Source organism: Pan paniscus, chromosome 18 (assembly GCF_029289425.2).
Source record: "Pan paniscus chromosome 18, NHGRI_mPanPan1-v2.0_pri, whole genome shotgun sequence".
In the NCBI taxonomy this organism is placed as follows: Eukaryota; Metazoa; Chordata; class Mammalia; order Primates; family Hominidae; genus Pan; species Pan paniscus.
In genome coordinates, this window is record NC_073267.2 from 57950683 (window position 1) to 57971816 (window position 21134).

The 21134-nt window shown below is 46.1% G+C and overlaps 1 non-coding gene and 1 pseudogene across 1 annotated transcript; one reads left to right on the plus strand and one right to left on the minus strand.

The window, feature by feature from the left end:
* Nucleotides 1–7060: 7060 nt before the first annotated feature.
* LOC112437473 (small nucleolar RNA U13) lies at nucleotides 7061–7164 on the minus strand. Its single transcript, XR_003026076.1, has one exon. It is a non-coding gene; the product is annotated as a small nucleolar RNA U13 (small nucleolar RNA).
* A 4147-nt stretch (nucleotides 7165–11311) lies between these two features.
* Nucleotides 11312–13993, plus strand: LOC100976357 (molybdenum cofactor biosynthesis protein 1-like; annotated as a pseudogene).
* The last annotated feature ends 7141 nt before the right edge of the window (nucleotides 13994–21134 follow it).

Below are 21134 nucleotides of genomic sequence, written 5' to 3' on the forward strand. Positions count from 1 at the left end.
GGTCTGTAATGACTGTGGACAAATTGGTTGTATTCTAGGCATTGTGTTGAGTTTTCTTTTTCTTTTTTAATTTTTTTTTGAGATGGAGTTTAGCTCTAGTCTCCCAGGCTGGAGTGCAGTGGTGCGATCTTGGCTCACTGCAGCCTCCAACTCCTGGGTTCAGGTGATTCTCCTGCCTCAGCCTCCCGAGTAGCTGGGATTACAGGCATGCACCACCATGCCCGGCTAATTTTTGTATTTTTAGTAGTGACAGGGTTTCACCATGTTGGCCAGGCTGGTCTCAACTCCTGACCTCAGGTGATCTACCCGCCTCAGCCTCCCAAAGTGCTGGGATTACAGGCATGAGCCACCGCGCTTGACCTGTGTTGAGTTTTAGACACATGACCTCATTTCCTCCTCCCCTCAAATCTGGCCAGTCACGGTGGCTCACCCAGCACTTTGGGAGGCCAAGGCTGGTAGATCACCTGAGGTCAGGAGTTTGAGACCAGCCTGACCAACATGGTGAAACCCCGTCTCTACTAAAAATACAAAAATTAGCCAGATGTGGTGGCAGGTGTTTGTAATCCCAGCTCTGTTGCCCAGGCTAGAGTGCAGTGACATGATCTCAGCTCACTGCAACCTCCACCTCCCAGTTTCCAGCGATTCTCCTGCCTCAGCCTCCCGAGTAGCTGGGATTACAGGCGCCTGCCACCACGCCTGGCTAATTTTTGTATTTTCAGTGGAGATGGGGTTTCACCATATTGATCAGGCTGATCTCAAACTCCTGACCTCAGATGATCCACCCACCTTGGCCTCCCAAAGTGTTGGGATTACAGGCGTGAGCCACCACGCCCGGCCTTTCCCCAATATTTCTTAAGGGATTTTTTTTTTTTGAGATAGCGCCTTGCTCTGTCGTCCAGGCTGAAGCAGTGGTGTGATCATAGCCCACTGTTGCCTCTGCCTTCTCAGCTCAAGCCATTCTCCCACCTCAGCCTCCCAGGTAGCTGGGACTACAGTCACACACCCCCACACCCAGCTAATTTTTGTATTTTTGGTAGAAATGAGGTCTCACCATGTTGCCAAGGCTGGTCTTGAACTCCTGGGCTCAAGCAATCCTTCCATCTTGGCCTCCCAAAGTGCTGGGATTACAGGCATGAATCTTTCCCCAATATTTCTTTAGTCTAAGAGCAAGACCTACTTTCCTCATAATAAAGGCAGGTGGATGTGTCATCTTGGGTATTAACGCTGACAGATAGTAAGCTTGTGTATACACTAGGAGTTTAGTTCTATTACAGACATCTCTTGCTTAACACATGGATCAAGCACTACTTTCCAATCAAAAACTATCTGAACAAGCAGAAACTGCAGAAATTCTGAGTGTCTAATGAACCAGTGTGAGCAGATTGAATGGTCTGCAGGGCAAAATTAATCAGTTTGGAACTTTGCTTGTTGGGCAAAATCTTAGCAGAAAACTCTCCCACTACTTCAGTTCAATCACTAGATAGCATTTTCTCTAGTAAATAATACTGGAAATTCACATGGGCTTATAACCATCTTATAGAACATATTGTGTTAACATTCCCTTTTTAGGACTTGATAATTTTTTAAAGACTTGGCTTCTTCAATAAAAGGCTGAGATTATGGGTTTTCCTTCTCCTTCTTCTTCTTCTTCTTCTTCTTCTTCTTCTTCTTCATTGAGTGTGCACCACCACACCTGGCTAGTTTTTTATTTTTTGTAGAGACAGGGTCTCACTATGTTGCCCAGGGTGGTCTTGAACTCCTGGGCTCAAGCTGTCCTCCTGCCTCAGCCTCCTGAGTAGTTGAGGCTATAGGTGCACACCACCACACTGGCTAAATAAATTTTTTTTTTTTTTTTTTGTGGATACTGGGTCTTCCTCTGTTGCCCAGGCTGGAGCACAGTGGCGCAACAACAGCTCACTGCAGCCTTGACCTCTCAGGCTTAAGTGATCCTCCTACCTCAGCCTCCTGAGTAGCTGGGACTACAAGCATGCACCACCACCCCTGGCTAATTTTTATTTTATTTATTTATTTAGTAGAGATGGGGTCTCGTTCTGTTGCCAGGGCTAGTTCCAAATTCCTGGGCTCAGCTGATCTTCCTTCCCTGGCCTCCTAAAGTGCTAGGATTACAGCTGTGAGTCACTGCCCAGCCGGATTTTCCTTCTCAACTCATTTCATGGTCACCCTTTTAGGTGGGAGTTTTCCCTACATGCTGGCCTCCTTCTGTGTTCCTACAGAAATCCCAAATCTTTGAAAACATCCTTGCTTCCTCACCACAAGTACTTTCAGGCTTTTGTTGCTTGTCTTACTTGTAAGAATCCCACCCCACCTCGTCAGGGAAGCTCTAAACTTTGCACATGAGGGTGCATGTTATGTTATGTTTATCACCTCTGTAGGATGACCCCAGAGAGACCACTCTGTTTTATATCATTGAGAGTCCAAGACTTTCATAAAGCCCTTTCCCATCATCCTTCAAGTAAGAGCTTTTCAATTTTTGCTTCTATTCCTTCTGAGTTATCAGCTTTCCTCTTCTCTTTCAGATGCAATGTACCGTGGTATATGTCACACCAGACTAATGTGTATGTTCAAGTACGAGGCTCTACAATGATTCTGTAACATCAACTATTAAACACCAATGGCCTAACTTTTTGGACCCTTGAATTAATTTCCCTACTTTACTCAATATATTTAAAATGACTTCCAACCTCATGCAATGGTGTGACATAGAACATGACATTTTCTCCTAGAGCTCTATACTTTTCCATGATAAAACTACCTTGTTGAAATGTCCCATAAAGGAACACTTCAAATACACGTACGTATCACTACAAATATTGTGAAATAAAGCCCATCTTACAGAAGTGAAAACAAACAAATGAAGAAAATTTCCTTGACCTCATATTCCTTTCTACCTCTCATTTATTTGTTTTCCTTTACATCTCAAAAGAGATATCTATACTATGCTCAGCAAGTCCTCCCATTCTCTCTTAAATATTCACCAACACAGCATTTGTCTCTACCTGTTCACCAGAACTGCTCCAAGGTTACCAGTGACCCTCCTATGGCCACATTGAATGACCACTCTCAGCTCTTGTCTCACTTTGCCTTCAGGAGCATTTGACAGTTGACTCCTCTCTTTCTTGCAAAGCTTTTCTTCGCTCAGCTTCCAGAACCCCATACTCTTGAGGTTTTCCTCCTATCTCTCTCGCTGCCCCTTCTCAGTCTCCTTTGTTTATTCCTCCTCAAAGCCCCAAGTCTTAAACTTTGGGGTGCCCCAGGGCTCAGTCTTTGGGATGTTTCTCTTCTCTATCTCTACTCCTTTGGTGATCTCAATTAATTTGCTTAAAAAAAAAAAAGACACAAGGTCTTGCTTTGTTGCTCATGCTGGAATGTAGCGGCACAATCATAGCTCATTGTAGCCTCAAACTCCCGGGCTCGGGCAGGCAGAGTGGGCTCACGCCTGTAATCCCAGCACTTTGGGAGGCTGAGGCAGGTAGATCACCTGAGGTCAGGAGTTCGAGACCAGCCTGGCCAACATGGTGAAACCCTGCCTCTACTAAAAATACAAAACTTAGCCGGGTGTGGTGGTGCATGCCTATAATCCCAGCTACTCAGGAGGCTGAGGCAAGAGAATCACTTGAACCTGGGAGGTGGAGCTTGCAGTGAGCCGAGATCGTGCCATTGCACTCCAGTCTGGGGAAAAGAGGGAGTTTGTCTAAAAAAAAAAACCAAAAACCAAAAAACAAAACACACACACACACACACAAAACAAAACATAACAAAACAAAACACCTCCTATGCTCAAGCAATTCTCTTGCTTCAGCCTCCCAAGTAGCTGGGACTACAAGTGCACACCACAGTGCCTGGCTGATTTTTCTTAGTTTTTGTTTGTAGAGATGGGGTCTTGCTACGTTGCCCAGGCTGGTGTCAAATTCCTGCCCTCAAACAATCCTCCCACCTTGGCCTCCCAAATGCTGGGATTATAGGTGTGAGTCCCTGAGCCTGTTCTCAATTAATTTCAGGACTTTAAATACCAACAATACGCCAATTACCCCTAGATTTATACCTCCAACTCAGACCTGTCCGTTGACCTCCAGACATATCTGAACTCCCGATCAATAATCCTAAGTTGGGTATTCAGCTGATACCTCAGCATTAACAAGCACCCAAAGGAGACTCTTGATCTTCTTCGCCAAACCTGTTTCTCATTCAGCCTTCCTCTGAATAATGATAGTCAGCATTTACACAGTGCTTACTCCATGCTTTGCACTGTTCTAAGTGCTTTATGATAGTAACACATTCAAAACTCATGACAACTTTCTGAGGTGGCTGTTATTACTATCTCCATGTCCTAGGTTAGGAAACTGAGGCAACAAAAGTTAAATGACAAGAAGTTAAGGACACAGGCATCATGTGGCAAAGCCACTTTAGAATATAAGCTCCATGACAGCAGGAATGCTGTATGATTTTTTTTTTTTTTTTTTTGAGACGGTCTCTCTCTCTCTGTTGTTCAGGCTGGGTGCAGTGGCACCATCTCAGCTCACTGCAGCCTCAACCTCCCCAGCTCAAGTGATCCTCCCACCTCAGCCTCCCGAGTAGCTGGAACCACAGGCGTGCACCACCATGCCCGGGTAATTTTTGTATTTTTTTGTAGAGATGGGGTTTCACGATGTTGCCCAGGCTGGTCTCAAAGTCCTGAGCTCAACTGATCCACCTACCTTGACTTCCCAAAGTGCTGGGATTACAGGCATGAGCCACTGCGCCCAGCCACTGTGTGTCTTATTTGTTGCTGTAACCCCAGGTTCTAGTGGCTGGCACACAGTAGGTGATTAGTAAGTGGTTACTGATCAATAAATGAATGAATGATTGTACACATTTTAAGTTACATATGAATTCTTACAATGAAGTATTACAATTATTACTGGTGCATCCAGTAAGCTGGAACACTTTTACCCAGAGTGAACCACGTGGCTTTTCAGGGCAGGCCATGGGTATATAGCCAGCAGTAAATGCAGAGGCTGCCTTCTCTTGATAGTGACCCATGATCACTGGGGATCTGGATACCCTGTTCCTTCTCACCCCTCTCCCTGTTTTGGGCCCTTAGGGATGGCTCAGGTTGCCCAGGCAGTTGATATCACATCTGTAGTACTGCTGTGCCCGCCCCACTTTTTCAGCAGCACAATAATAACTGTTTTTGGGTTTTTCTGGGGGGTCACTGACAGTATGCCTGAAACTCTGCTAAGTGCTCCATATGGCTTAACTGAATTCTCTCATTAACCCTAAGTGATAGCACCCCCCCACACACACATTTTATTTTAAAACAAGAGTCTTGCTCTGTCCCCCAGGCTGGAGCGCAGTGGCACAGTCTCGGCTCACTGCACCTCTACCTCCTGGGTTCAAGGGATTCTCATGCCTCAGCCTCCCGAGTAGCTAGGATTACAGGCACGAGCCACCATACCATGCTTGGCTAACTTTTGTATTTTTAGTAGAGATGGGGTTTCACCCTGTTGGCCGGGCTGGTCTCAAACTCCTGACTTCAAGTGATCAGCCTGCCTCAGCCTCCCAAAGTGCTGGGATTACAGGTGTGAGCCACTGCGCCTGGCGGTGACAGGCCCTCTTATTAACACCATTTTTCAGCTGAGGAAACTGAGGCTGAGATGTATTAAGTAACTTGTCCAAGATCACACAGCTAAGTAGCAGATTATAAAGGACTTGGTCCATCCCGAGGCTGTCACTGACTGGTGCAGCCAAACTATTTCTCGTGATCTGAGTGGACAGAAAGGGAGGAGAACGTGCTGGGGAAGCCTGTTCCCACATTCGCATCTCAACATCAGGAACCCAGTGATAGTTTTAGCCCCAGTGGTGGGAGATGCTGCTGCTCTACAACTACAGTCTCCAGGTCCCATTTGCTTTTCTGTACTGACCAAATGGGCATTTTGTTTTGAGTGGGCACTGGGGATTACCCCTTCTTTTTCAGAGTTCTTGAACTTCTTAGACTCCTAGGGTTGGGTAATCACTTTGGGTTGGTAGTTTAGAGGACACTGGAAACTTATTGGGATTTGCATCCAGTCAGGTGTGTGTACCCTGGGTAACACCATTACCAGGTAGCTCAAATGACCTCTCTAGCTCATTCCATCCCTCCTTCCTAAAATCTGCCCACTGTACTGCAAGGTTAGCCACTGCCAGGACTGCTCACTGGGCAATTATCATTTTTACCATTTCAACCTCATTTGCAACCAGCCACTAAGCAGCCATTGTGGTTTAAACAACAATCCCCTTTGGACACAGACATAGTAATCAAAGCCTTTCACACCAAATGCTGGGAAAGTCTGTGATTTTGTTAACTAAGAATGCACTGTTTTCTGTTCTCCATGTCTATGATTTTCACATTCCTGAGCACTGGCCAAGGGGGTTGTCCAAAATCATGTCAAACAGCAAGACCATTGTTTACCTTTTTTTCCTTGGCAGTTTCAGCACTGACTTGCTCTTTTTGTTTTGCTTTGTTTAGAACAAGTAACAGGCAGTAAAGGAGCAAAATAGCAGGTCCCAATAGGGGTGACAAAATAATATCTTTTTCAGAGTTGAAAACAAGTGTTCAGACAGAATTTTACATGAATGGTCACAGCAGCACTATTCACAGTGGCCAAAAGGTGAAAACAACTCAAATGTCCATTAACACATAAACAGATAAATTGTGGTATAAACACACAACGGGATATTATCCTCTCATAAAAAGAAATGATGTACTGATACAGGCTACAAAATTTATGAGTCTTGAAAAAATTATGCTAAGTGAAAAAAAAATGGGCCAGACACAAAAGGCCAATATAGTATGATTCTATATAAAATATCCAGACTAGGCAAATCCATAGAGACAGAAGGCAGATGAATGGTTGCCAGAGCTTAGGGAAGGTGGAATGGGGAGTGATTGCTTAATGTGTGTGGGGTTTCCTTCTAAAGTAGTGAAAATGTTCTAGAACTAGGTGGTAGTAATGGTTGCACAATATTATAAATGTACTAAGTGTCACTGATGGTAAATATTGTTATGTGTATTTTCTGTGTGTGTCAGACTGGTAATGTGCTTATGTCATAACAAGGCTTGAGGGAGTCACATCTCACACATGCACATGAAAACCCAACGATCATGCTTAGGAACTCCAAAAAGATCGTGTGATGTGGATTTTATCACAATTAAAAAAACTTTCGTAGGAAGAAAGAAACATTTTTTTTTCAGAGATCTTTGGGCATTAACTCAAATTAATATTACCAAAACTCCCAAAAGAGAAAATTAACCAATTAAGACATTGGTTACACAGGAGTATACATTTGTCAAAACCCCTTGAATTGTACTTGAGATCTGTCTTTCACTCTATGTACATTTTACCTCACTAAAAATTTGACCAATCAAAAGTAACAGAAAATACAACTATACTACGTGCAAAAATAATCTATGAAGAGGTGATATTATATTACCTACAAGATTGAATTATACAGCTTCTGGGTATCCAGGCAGTCATCGACAATGCTCTGTGGAGCTCTGGGAAGCCTATCGTAAAGTTATTTAAACTACCACCGAATTCTAGAAGGAATTGCAATGCGGAGTTGCAATCAGGGTAGACGTTCATGTCCCAGAGGTCACAGCATGTTCCTGTTGCAGCCGCACCCAGATGTTCACAATGGTGGAGACCTTGCTTCCCAGTAACACCAAGTCTGAATGTAATTTCACTTAATGTTCTTTGGCTATAGAGCAGTCAATAATGAGAAGTATCCACTGCAAATAAAATTATTTACAGTTGTCACGTGGGGCTAGCTCATCCATCACTATATCCCTACTTCACCAGTGCGTAATATATAAAATCACATTGTATCTGACAAATGAGTCAATGAAAGATTTTTCTCCTATTTACATTAGAAGCATCCAGTAAAACCATTCCCAAACAAAAATTTAACATTTAACAACTTCACCAAATATGTATTTCTTTATTTACTGAAACCTACCTAGATACATAGAATTATAGTATTAGAACTCTATTGTGTAAGCCCGGTTTCAAATGAATTAGATTCCACAGTTTTTAAAAATCTCATTGGAATTAGAGGGTGATTGGCAAAGCTTTTAGTTCCAAGAAACTTTGTCTAGTTTTAGTCCTTGTTTGTTCCTTGCTGATACCAGATAGAAGTAGGGTTATATGAATACCTTTTAAAATAGCCTAAGTTGGCCAGGCACGGTGGCTCACGCCTGTAATCCTAGCACTTTGGGAGGCCGAGGCAGGTGGATCACCCGAGGTCAGAAGTTTGAGACCAGACTGGTCAACATGGTGAAACCCGTCTCTACTAAAAATACAAAAAGTAGCCAGGTGTGTTGGTGCATGCCTGTAATCCCAGCTACTCGGGAGGCTGAGGCAGGAGAATTGCTTGAACCTGGGAGGCGGAGGTTGCAGTGAGCTGAGATCATGCCACTGCACTCCAGCCTGGGTGACAGAGTAAGACTGTGCCTCAATAAATAAATAAATAAATAACATAAAAATAAAATGGCCTAAGTCTAACACTCCCCCCAAAAAAGAAAAAAAAATAAGGGCTGCGAGGGCTGGCTCACATGTAATCCCAGCACTTTGGGAAGCTGAGGGGGCACAGGTCGCTTGAGCCTGGGAGTTTGATACCAACCTGGCCAAGACCCCATCTCTACAAAAAATACAAAAATTAGCCAGGTGTGGTGGTGTATGCCTGTGGTCCCAGCTACTTGGGAGGCTGATGTGAAGGAATCACTTGAGCCTACGAGGTCCAGTCTGCAGTGAGCTGTGACCACGCCACTACACTCCAGCCTGGGTGACAGAGTGAGACCCTGTCTCAAAAAATAAATAAATAAAAATACACAAAATAAATAAAATTACAAACCCTAGGTAAAACAAAAGCTGATAAGGAAATGTAGCTTAAAAACATTTCTGAGCTCTGCAGTGAACAACGTTTATATTGTCATAATATAAATCCTGTTTATTAAATTTCAACTTTAAGAATCTGTAGTTGGGCTGGGCGCAGTGGCTCATGCCTGTAATCCCAGCACTTTGGGAGGCCGAGGCAGGCGGATCACCTGAGGACAGGAGTTCAAGACCAGCCTGGCCAACATGGTGAAACCCCGTCTCTACCAAAAATACAAAAATTAGCCAGGCATGGTGGCATGTGCCTGTAATCCCAGTTACTTGGGAGGCTGAGGCAGGAGAATCGCTTGAATCTGGGAGGCGGAGGTTTTGGTGAGCCAATATCATGCCACTGCACTCCAGCCTCGGTGACAGAGTAAGACCCTGTCTCAAAAAAAAAAAAAAAAGAAAGAAAGAAAGAAAGAAAAAAAAAATCTGTAGTTAGACAACATATAGATGCAATTTTGATTATAGGACAGAAAATAAATGCTATTCACTTTGTCAATTTAAAATTAAATTTCAAATGATAGAAGTTGAAAAGTAAAAGGGAGAAGAGCTCAAAGTGTGTGAGGGGCTGATATTCTCATCTCATGAAACAGGAACCAAAAGACACTACATAATTAATAGAATTAGAAGTAAAACTGTTAGCATATGACCAAAGTTACTGGAGCAGACATAACCAATATTTATTCCCCTTTACTTCCTTGTAACAGAACCCTAGTTTTGTTCAGGGCATCAATATGGTGTAATCATGATATGTAATGGATCATTCAGAAACCAGTGAATCTTAACCCTGGCTGCACATTGCAACCACGTAGAAGAGATTATAATTTAATTGGTCTAGGGCAAGGTTTCTCAAACTTGACACTACTGACATTTTGAAGAGAATAATTCTGTGTTGTTGGGGGCTGTTCTGTGTGTTGTAGGGTGTTTTACACCATCCTGGCCTCTATCCACTTAATGGTGGGCGCACCTTGCCCCCAGTTACAAGGATCAAGACTGTACACAAACATTGCTAACTTGCCCTTGGTTGAGAACCACTGACCCTAGGATAAGACCATGTTCAGAGACGTACACTTAAAAATATCCCTAGGAGATTCTAACATGTAACGAGGTTGAGAACTATTGATATAAGCCAATTAGTCAATCCAGTTTCTTGTAGGTTTTTCCAGGTTCCCTTGCAGCTATGTGTGGTCATGTGACTTAGTTCTGGCCAGTGAGATTTAAGTGGAAGTTTGCTTTGCTAGAGGGTTTGTGAGAGGAGGTCTAAGAAAGCTTGTACTTTATTGATGAAAGGTGACAGACATAGCTCTTGTTTCCTGCCTACTCTCCTCTTTTTCCTGTTTGTATGAAGCTGTGATGTTTGGAGTTGTGGCCACCATCTTGTAATCAAATGAAGACAAGCATGAATATAAAAACTAGCCTGTTAAGGATGGCAGACGGGAAAGACAGGGAAGGCATAAAATAAAAAATTTATTTAAATTTTTATTTTATTTTAAACTGGGTCCCTGCTGGCAGTTTTTGGCAGCTGAACCAACAATAAGCAGGACTTGTTTAGTGAGTACAAATTTCTCCCTGTGTGTTTAAGCTGCTGTAGGCAGGTTTTTGTTATCTGAGTGAAAATCAGTCACAATTACTACAGTTACGAATGTAATAAAAGGAAGAAGAAAAATAGATTACTGGTAGGATAGAGATGGGAAGGAAAGAGAATACTGTAAACAAGCTAAATCTTCATCTCTCATAACAGGAAGTATAAAGGGATGAATAAAAACAGTTGTATATATATCTCCAAAAGAATTGAAAACATATGTGCACACAAACACTTATATATGAACGCTCACAGCAGCGTTATTCATAATAGCCCCAGGTGGAAACAGTGTAAATGTCCATCAACTAATGAACGGATAAATGAAATGTAGTCTATACATACAATGTAGACTATGCATGCATGACTTTATGACCAGCTGTCATAAAGTAATGGGGCACTGACACACGCTACGACATGGATGAACCCTGAAATCATTACACTAAGTGATAGAAGCCAATCATACAAGGTTACATATTATGTGATTCCATTTGTATGAAATGTCCAGAAAAGGTAAATCTATAGAAACATAAAGTAGATGCGCCTGGCGCGGTGGCTCACCCCTGTAATTTCAGCACTTTGGGAGGCCGAGGCAGGCAGAGCATTTGAGGTCAGGAGTTCGAGGCCAGACTGGCCAACATGGTGAAACACCACCTCTACTCTATATACAAAAAATTAGCCAGGCGTAGTGGTGCATGCCTGTGATCTCAGCTACTCAAGAGGCTGAGGCAGGAGAATCGCTTTTGCCCGGCCAGTGTGCTCCCGAAGCCGGCTGAGGGCCGCAGCTCTGCCGGGATCAGGCTTCACGGTGGCGCGGCCGCTGTCCCGGATGCTGCGCCGGCTCCTAAGGTCCAACGCCACGGAGCTGCAGCTCACGGATTCCGGTGATGCCGCCCCGCCCGGGCGAGTCCCCGCAAGCTGCCTCACAGGAGCTGTCCAGGCGGAGGCAGTTCTCGCGGGAGCACGAGGCCCCCTTCTCCGCCTTCCTCACAGACAGCTTCGGCCGGCAGCACAGCTACCTGCGAATCTCCCTCCCGGAGAAGTGCAACCTCAGATGTCAGTACTGCATGCCGGAGGAAGGGGTCCCGCTGACCCCCAAGGCCAACCTGCTGACCACAGAAGAGATGTTGACCACAAAAGAGATCCTGACCCTCGCCTGGCTTTTTGTGAAGGAAGGCGTCGAAAAGATCCGGCTCATGGGCGGAGAGCCGCTCATCCAGCCGGACGAGGTGGACATTGTGGCCCAGCTCCAGCGACTGGAAGGGCTGAGGACCATTGGTGTCACCACCAATGGCATCAACCTGGCGCGGCTGCTGCCCCAGCTTCAGAGGGCTGGTCTCAGCGCCATCAAAATCAGCCTGGACACACTGGTGCCTGCCAAGTTTGAGTTCATTGTCTGCAGGAAAGGCTTCCACAAGGTCATGGAGGGCATCCACAAGGCCAACGAGCCAGGCTACAACCCTGTGAAGGTGAACTGTGTGGTGACGCGAGGCCTTAACGAGGATGAACTCCTGGACTTTGCGGCCTTGATCAAGGGCCTCCCCCTGGACGTGGCCTTCATAGAGTACATGCCCTTTGATGGCAACAAGTGGAACTTCAAGAAGATGGTCGCTATAAGGAGATGCTAGAAACTGTCTGGCAGCTGTGGCCAGAGTTGGAGAAGCTGTCAGAGCAGGAATCCAGGACAGCCAAGGCCTTTAAAATCCCTGGCTTCCAAGGCCAGATCAGCTTCATCATGTCCATGTCTGAGCATTTCTGTGGGACCTGCAACCGCCTGCAAATCACAGCTGACGGGAACCTCAAGGTCTGCCTCTTTGGAAACTCTGAGGTATCTCTACGGGATCACTGTGATCTGGGGCCTCCAAGCAGGAGCTGCTGAGAATCATTGGCGCTGCCGTGGGCAGGAAGAAGCAGCAGCATGCAGGCATGTTCAGTATTTCCCAGATGAAGAACTGGCCCATGATCCTCATCGGTGGGTGACCCCCATCAAGACATTTTTGATGTTCCACGATTCCCCACCAGCCAATCCAAGCATTTCCTCCTGGGACCCCCTCCATGTTCAAGGTCTGAGATCCAGAATGAATTTCTCCAGTCAGATGGCCACTTTATGGAAAGGATACAGGGTACCCCAGACCCCTCTTCTAGCCCAGCAGCAGCTAGGTTCTGGCTCCTTTCAGAGACACTACACTTCCCATGCAGACTCAGATGCCAACTCAAAGTGCCTTAGCCCAGGTTCCTGGGCTCCTGCTGCCCCCTCAGGACACCAGCTAACCTCAGAACAACTAACTCATGTGGATTTGGAAGGACGGGAAGCTATGGTAGATGTGGGCAGGAAGCCAGACACAGAGTGGTTGGCTCTGGCCTCAGCCATGGTCATCCTGGGGCCTGTAGCCTTCAAGCTTGTCCAGCAGAACCAGCTCAAGAAAGGAGATGCCCTGGTGGTGGCCCAGCTGGCTGGAGTCCGGGCAGCCAAGGTGACCAGCCAGCGGATCCCTCTGTGCCACCACGTGGCCCTGAGCCACGTCCAGGTGCAGCTGGAGCTGGACAGCACATGCCATGCTGTGGAGATCTGGGCATCTTGCCAGGCTCGGGGCCCCCACCAGGGTGGAAATGGAGGCCCTGACCTCTGCTGCAGTGGCCGCCCTCACCCTGTATGACATGTGCAAGGCTATCAGCAGGGACATCGTGTTGGAGGAGATCAAGCTCATTAGCAAGACTGGCGGTCAGTGGAGGGACTTCCATTGGGTTTAGTTCCTGCCCTTCTCACCCATGGCCCAGCCAGGTCTGGAGATGGGGTGCAATTTAAGCTGAGGGAAAGACATCAAGTTCCTTTAATCACAGTCACTGTTTACCTTGAGCAGTAAACCTGAAGTCAGCCTGCTCTACTACTAGGCCTGCTGCTAGATGATCTTTAATGACCAGTGGGGCTTCCTTTCTATAGGGAGGATACCAGGAGGCCCTTAAGCCTTCCAGGACACTAAGTTCATGGGAGCCAGACTGCAACAAGCAATGCTAGATAACTGAGAAATCATGTTCTTTCTGGACTATTTCAGACAAACAGTCTCAGACAGTCCAGCCCAGAAATGTTCCTTCTCATTTTGGGTTTTCTCTTCTCCTACTTTCCTGGGGAGAGATTAAGGGCTCATTAAGCGGAGGAACCTACTTTGAGGAGAGTAAAGCCCAAGCTTGCCTGAAGAATGCATCTCCCCAGCAGCTCTGCCTCCCTAAGTCTGTGAAGCCACAGCCCTGCCCTGTCCTGACTTTATCTCTCCTTCTGCCCAAGTCTATGTCCCATCAAACTTGCAGCTTTTCAGCTTAACAGTTGCCTGGTCCTGCTGGCCCCCTTTTCTCAGGCCCCCCTCCTCTGAAGCAGGATGTGAACACGTGGGCCACAGCCCTAAGGACTCCTGACAGACCACATAGCCCACAACTGGCCCTGCTCATGGCTGTTCCACCCACCCCTCTTTATTCTGGAGCATATCAGGGAAAGAAGAGTTGACGATAGATTGCCTTCACCCTCACAGTGCACAAATAAAGCTACGATGCCAACTTTGTAGATGCAATAAATAAATAAATAAATTAAGTAAGTAAATAGATGAGTAGTTGCCTGGGGTTGGGGGAGGGGCAATGGGGAATGATTGCCTAATGGATATCGGGTTTCCTTTTGGCATGATGAAAACATCCTAAAACTAGATAGTGGTGATAGTTGCACAACTTTATGAATATACAAAACCCCACTGAATTGCACTCTTTAAAAGGATGAATTTAATGGTATGTGAATTATACCTCATAAATAAAAATTTTAAAAAAACACAGAAACAGCTTTATAAGCTGAGTATTAGAGGCATGGAAGGATCCATCAAAAGGCAAAGTTGAAAGAGACTCCTTCTTAGGAGCAGGAAGAGGACTTGGGAGGGCAATTGTTTTTCATTATTAGTCCTTCTGGATCCTTTGAGACATACATATATATATATATATTTTAAATGTATCTGTATTACTTTGGTAAAATTTTTAAAGAAAATTTAAAGGAAAAAAGTGACATAAGAATCTTTCTTTCTTTGTAGCCTTGGATAAGCTAGCAACTCATGTAAGCAAGAACTTTTCTCTCTTATTTCCAGGCAAGCTGCCAAATTAAATCCCTTTCTTTTCCTGCTGGCGTCTGCCAACGTGATGTCAGAGACTGAAAACTAGCTTCTAAGTAAATAGGAAAAAAGAAAAATAAAAAGCACATTCTTAACTAAAATCACACATTTATAATTCTTCAGGCTCATGACTAACACAATGTTTTTCATAACCCTGAAAAAGTGAGGAGCATGTCATAACTCACAAATAACCTCTAAAACCATTTAAGAGCTTTTTAGCAAGAGAAAGGAGAGTGTTAAACAGCAGTAAGCTGTCACATCAATCCAGATCTAAATTCCAAACCAGTAGGACAAATGTACACAGCCACGTGTACATGAACTCTGCAGATATCAGAATAGAAGTTTATGCTTTCAGCTGAGCAATCCATTTTCCTGGGGAGAACACTTTCTTCCTGCAAATGAGTATGAAAGGCCTCAAATTCAAGATTTCTGAGCAACTGCTCCTGAAGAATCCAGTTTCAACTCCTACAAAATGCAACTTAAAAACAAAATGCAGACATATTTTCTTTTCTTTCTCTTTTTCTGAGATGGAGTCTTGCTCTGTTGCCCAGGCTGGAGTGCAGTGACGTGATCTCAGCTCACTGAAACCTCCGCCTCCCAGGTTCAAGTGATTCTCCTGCCTCAGCCTCCCGAGTAGCTGGGATTACAGGCGCCCGCCACCACGCCCAGCTAATTTTTGTATTTTTAGTAGAGACAGGGTTTCACCATGTTGGTCAGGCTAGTCTCGAACTCCTGACCTCGTGATCCACCCGCCTCGGCCTCCCAAAGTGCTGGGATTACAAGCGTAAGCCACTGCGCCCGGCCCTTTCTTTCTTTCTCGATTTTCTTTTCTTTCTTTCTTTCATTCTCTCCTCTCTGTCTTCTTCTTCTTCTTTTTTTTCTGACAAGGTCTCACTCTGTCACCCAGGCTGGAGTGTAGTGGTACGATCTCGGCTCACTTTCAACTCTGCCTCCCAGGCTCCAGCGATCCTCCCAGGTAGCTGGGACTACAGGTGTGTGCCACAACACCCAGCTAATTTTTTTATTTTTATTTTTTTTGTAGAGGCGGGGATTTCCTCATGTTGCTCAGGCTGGTCTCGAACTCCTGAGCTCAAGCAACCCACCCACCCCGGCCTCCCCAAGTGCTGGGGTTACAGGTGTGAGCCACTGCACCCGGTCTCGGACGCATTTTCATTAGGTGCCCTCTGATGTCAGCAGCTGGTTGAAGGTTTAATGGCTTAGAGTGCGCACAGAGTGGGGTGGGAACTTGTGTGTCTCACCCCTGCCCCACCCCGCTTGGGTTTCCCTGCAGTTTCTACCAGGTTCATAAGCAGAACCTAAAACAAATGGGTTTAGAAGTAACTTTAGCCTCTTTGGCTACTTCTGGTGCTCGCCGAATCCAGAAAAATGGTCTTCTTAAATGTCCTGTTATTTTGCACAGACGATTTCCTGCTTAGAGTGAGGAGCAAAACCTCTGGCTTTTAACCCTGCCAAAGACCTACTTGAAGTCAATCTGTGCATATTTAATTTTTCAGGCTCAGCAAGGTCTTATCTCATTCTATCTGCATTTTATAACAATCCCACATTTTCTCTCTACTTTCCTCAAGCATTCTAACCCTTCCGTGCCCTCGCTGCCCGCCACCCACTCAAGGGAACTTCACCTACTCAAGAGCCACAGGGGCTGGACAGAAGAACCTGGCAGCTGTCCAAAGCCTTCAGCGCCTAATTTCCCACCAAGTGCAAGACCGACAAGGTTCTTCCCTGCGGTCTCCTCTTGCCAATCCTCACCGGGTTCTTAGTTCCTGCCTCAGTGTTATTTTCTCCAAGCAACATAGCAAGTGAGGCCCGATGGGTCTGGAAGGCTTACACGGCCCAAAGGGACAATGACGGCAGGCTTCAGAGCTGTGGTTGAGAGTCTGGAGGATTTCAGCCTGGATTTCACATACCATCCTCATCATGAGGAAGGAAGCAGCCCCCATCTGGGAGCTGGGAGGTAGGTTGGTTGCCGACAGCACCAGGTTCACCTACTGAGGGTTCACATCTGTGAAAAAGTTTCTCCTTCCCACTAACTGGATCCCATTTGGCCTGGTTTGAGTCATCTGTTCATTCATCCCTGGGCCAATCACTGTTGCCTAATGGAAGGATTCTGATAGGCCACATCCAAGTCCCATGATCATGTTGAGTCATGTGCTCATCTCTGGACCAATCACTGTGACCTACTGGGCAGATTCTAATAAGCCAGGCCCAAGTCACATGATCACCTTCCTGATTGTGGGGGTGAGAAGTCAGGATTGTAGTTACCAAAAGAAGGGGAGTGAATCTCAGAGAAACAAGAACAGTGGCTTTCTCTACATATATCTACTCAAAAACAGCAACAGCAAACAAAAAATTAGAAGGAAGGATGAAGACAAACACTAGGAACATAAAAGTCTCTCCTATTCTCTAGATAGATGCGTCCTTAGGATCAACCTCTACATATCATTTTGTAACTGTTATTTTTACTTATTTGTTGAGGACTTAGTATATACAGTGCTCTAATAAAGCTCAGCACAGAGGAGGCATAGAAAGACTGGGAAAAAAGGTAAGTGCAGCTGGGAGCAGTGGCTCACACCTATAATCCCAGCACTTTGGGAGGGTGAGGCAGGAGGATCGCTTGAGGCCATGAGTTCAAGGCCAGCCTGGGCAACATAAGAAGATGTCTGTCTGTAAAAAACTAAAAGAAAATAAATTAGCCAGTGTGGTGGCACATGACTATAGTTCCAGCTACTCAGGAAGCTGAGGCGGGAGGATCGCTTGAGCCCAGGAGTTCCATGCTGCAGTGAGCTATGATTGTGACAGAGTGAGACTGTGAGTCTTAAAAAAAAAGAAAAAGTAAATACATTTTTTAAGCTTTTAATGTAAATGAGCACACTGTCCCCAGAGGGATTTCATCTTTGTACACCCACTCACTGTGCCTAGACTTCCCTACCCACCAGCCTCAGCATAGCACAGCCATGGAACCATCCTCCCACAGAAGACAATGCTCAGAGGTCTCTTTCCGGGAAGGCCTTTTCAGGAGGCCTCAACCTCCAATTCGAGTCTCTGAGGCTTAAAAACGGAAAAGTCTGGAAAATGTCCATCTTACACCCTTTCACCTCCTTATTGGAGGCCCTATGCCCCCCGATGTCCTTCTCTCCTGTTGCCCTTCAGGTGTTGGCCAGAGATAGCTTAAGGCAAGAACTGTTCAGGACCATTTATGGTTTTTAATATCAGAGCTTGGGAAGACTTACTGGTGGAATTTCAGGCATCGGGACCCGCAGTGGAGGAAATCCTATAATTTGATGTCAGACTGACTTGGGTTTCATCCCCAGCCTTATCACTTACTAAATGTGTGGCATTGGGCAAAATACTGAACGGATCGTCCAGTTATTTTGAGGATAAACGTAAAAGTACTACTATATTTTAAATACCCATCAAGGGATCTGGTTTAAAGTCAGCACCTGGTAAATGTAATGTTGCACTGTGACTTGCTTTGCTGTTTGACCTTTGCGAAATCCCCGTGTCTCTGGACAATGAGGGTTGAATGAGATGTTCTGCCTGTTCTGAGAGCCTGGGATTTCCAAGTGCAGGACGTGTTGGAAGTCCAGTGCAGAGAATGGCATGGTGTGTGTGCATGCATGCACCTGTATGCCTGTGTTTTGTGTGGAAGCATGAGTGTATGTGTGTCCCTTCGCACTAGGAGAAGATGTTACCCTTGGAACCCCAAATTCCGTGGAGGCAGAGAACCTTCCAGCTTCCTGCCACCATGTCAGGGTGGCAATCACTTGAATGTTTTGGAAAACCTGAGAGGCTGGCAGGGAGATGGATCTGCAGGAGACCAAAGTTGGGTTGTCAGGGAGTCACCTCCACTCCTTCCCCAGGATGCCTGAAAGAAATAAGGGGGCTAGGTGGGTTTGGCCTGGCTCCTCCACAACTCTGTATCTGTGCACAGCGGGCTCAGCTCTTCCTGCAGTGTGCTGGCTGGTGGCCAGGCCTCGTTTTCAATGTTCACAGCTAAATTGGATCCAGATGTTGCTGAGGAATCTGATATTAAACAAATGCATTCCCTGGGCAGCCGGTTCTTTCTACTGCGGAAGGGCAGGAAGCCTCGGACCCCCAAGCCTGGGCAGAGGTGTTGGAGGGGCCCAGGCTGGTGGGATCTCAGGTTGTTTCTTCTGTGGGGCAGTAGGGTGTTCCCTAGCTGGCCTAACTTATGGCCAGGTTATCATGTTCACGAAATATCTGGTCAAATGATGGGCTGGGCCTCTTTCAAAGGTACATGAATCCCACCTCTCCATCTTGGGAGCTGCCTCCAGACCAGCTTGATTTCTTGTGCGCTTTCCTTAACTTGAGCTTGTCCTTTCATCAAGCTTGGAAGGGTCCGGCTGCATGGGCTGGTGGTGGGACATGTCAAGGGAGTCCAGGAGCTGAGCATGGATGCTCCATCGCCCTCCTGTGTTTTGAAATCTACTGAATGTCACAGATAATCTTCCCTCTCTTCCTTCCAGGGGTACTGTGCGCCAGGCATTCAAAGACAGCACTCAGGAGATCTTCATAGCAGCCCTCAAAGTAGGTTTTAGCCTCTGCTCAGAGTAACTGTTAAATAACTCCATGGAGGTTACAACAGCAGAACAGCAGAGGCTGGTGGAGCCACAATTGAAGTTCAGGTCTGGCTGACACTGGGAGAGTGTTTTTTCCCTCTTCCATGGTGTATTCATCAAGCACTGGGCCTGACACCAGGGGACACAGATAAACCAGAACCCCTGCCCTGCGGAAGCTGGTGGGGCAGGGAGGAGTCAATAACAACTGAGACAGACCCGAGCAAAAGGTGGGCTGAAGCAGGGCTGGAAATGACTTCAGTGGAGCACAGGAGAGGGAGAGATGCAGCTGCAAAGAGGTGCTGACTGAGTCAGGGAGAGGCTGTTACAGAGGGGGACAACCCTCAGGGATGGTGGCTCTCTAAAGGAGCAGGACATGGCGACTAAATGCAATGTGGGATCCCAGGTTGGCTCTTGGATTAAAAATAATAATAATAATAAAAAGCTACAGGCTGGGCACAGTGGCTCACACCTGTAATCCCAGCACTTTGGGAGGCCGAGATGGGCAGATCGCTTGAGCTCAGGAGTTCGAGACCAGACTGGGCAACATGGTGAAACCCTGTCTCTACCCATGATACAAAAACTTAGCCGGGTGTGGTGGTGTGCATCTGTGGTCCCAGCTACTTGGGAGGCTGAGGGGGAGGATCGCCTGAGCTCAGTGGGTGGAGGTTGCAGTGAGCTGAGATCGCACCACAGTACTCCAGTCTGGGCGACAAGAGTGAGACTGTCTCAAAAAAAGAAAAAAAAAGTTACAAAAGGCATTACCAAGGTGACTGATACAATTTAAATATGTAGTCTATTTTAGATAAAATAGAGTGTCAATATAAAATATCCTTAACTATATTTAGATTGTGGTTAAAATTACAAAATTAAAATACAAAAATACTAAAAATACAAAAAGTAGCTAAGTATGGTGGTGCATGTCTGTAGTCCCAGCTACTTGGGAGGCTGAGGCATGAGAATGCTTGAACCCGGGAGGCGGGGATTGCAGTGAGCCGGGGATTGCAGTGAGCCGAGATCGTGCCACTGCAGTCCAGCCTGGGGAACAGAGTGAGACCCTGTCTCAAAACAACAATAACAAAAAAAGCCTATACATTGAGATACAGCAAAGTGGTAACATGTCAACAACTGATGAACTTAGATGAAAGATATAAGGGTATTCATTGTACTATTCTTGCAACTTTTTGTAGGCTTGAAGCTTGTAGGAGAAGAGAAGCGGGAGAGGGCAGAAGGGCAGGGTCCTGGCAGCTCAGAGAGGGTGGGTGAGTCCAGGAAGGCAGCACAGGCTGTGGAAGGCAGGGGCAGAGAGATTGGGTGCAGAACAGTGGGAAGGCCGCTGCCAGCCTTGGAGTGCAGGAGAGCACAGGGAAGGTAGGAGGAGGAGGGAGCCATTGTTTAAAGATTTCTCTAGTGATGCAATGGAGAATGTCACACAGGCTACGGGGCACAGCAGCGGTGAGCAAATGCCTCCTTAGGATGGGAGCATCCTGAGCCCTTTTCTAGGAAGAACAGAAAGGGTGGACAGAGAGAGAGTTGATAAAGAATTAAAGACACTGGGTGCGGTGGCTCACGCCTGTAATCCCAGCACTTTGGGAGGCCAAGGCGGGTGGATCAAGAGGTCAGGAGTTTGAGACCAGCCTGGCCAACACGGTGAAACCCTGTCTCTACTAAAAATACAAAAATTAGCCAACCGTGGTGGCACATGCCTGTAATGCCAGCTACTTGGGAGGCTGAAGCAGGAGAATCGCTTGAACCCGGGAGGTGGAGGTTGCAGTGAGCTGAGACTGCACCACTGCACTCCAGCCTGGGTGACAGAACAAGAATCCATCTCAAAAAAAAAAAAAAAAAATTAAGAGAGCCCGTGTCTTATTTCCCTATTTTCTTAGCTCTTGACCCAGTGTGG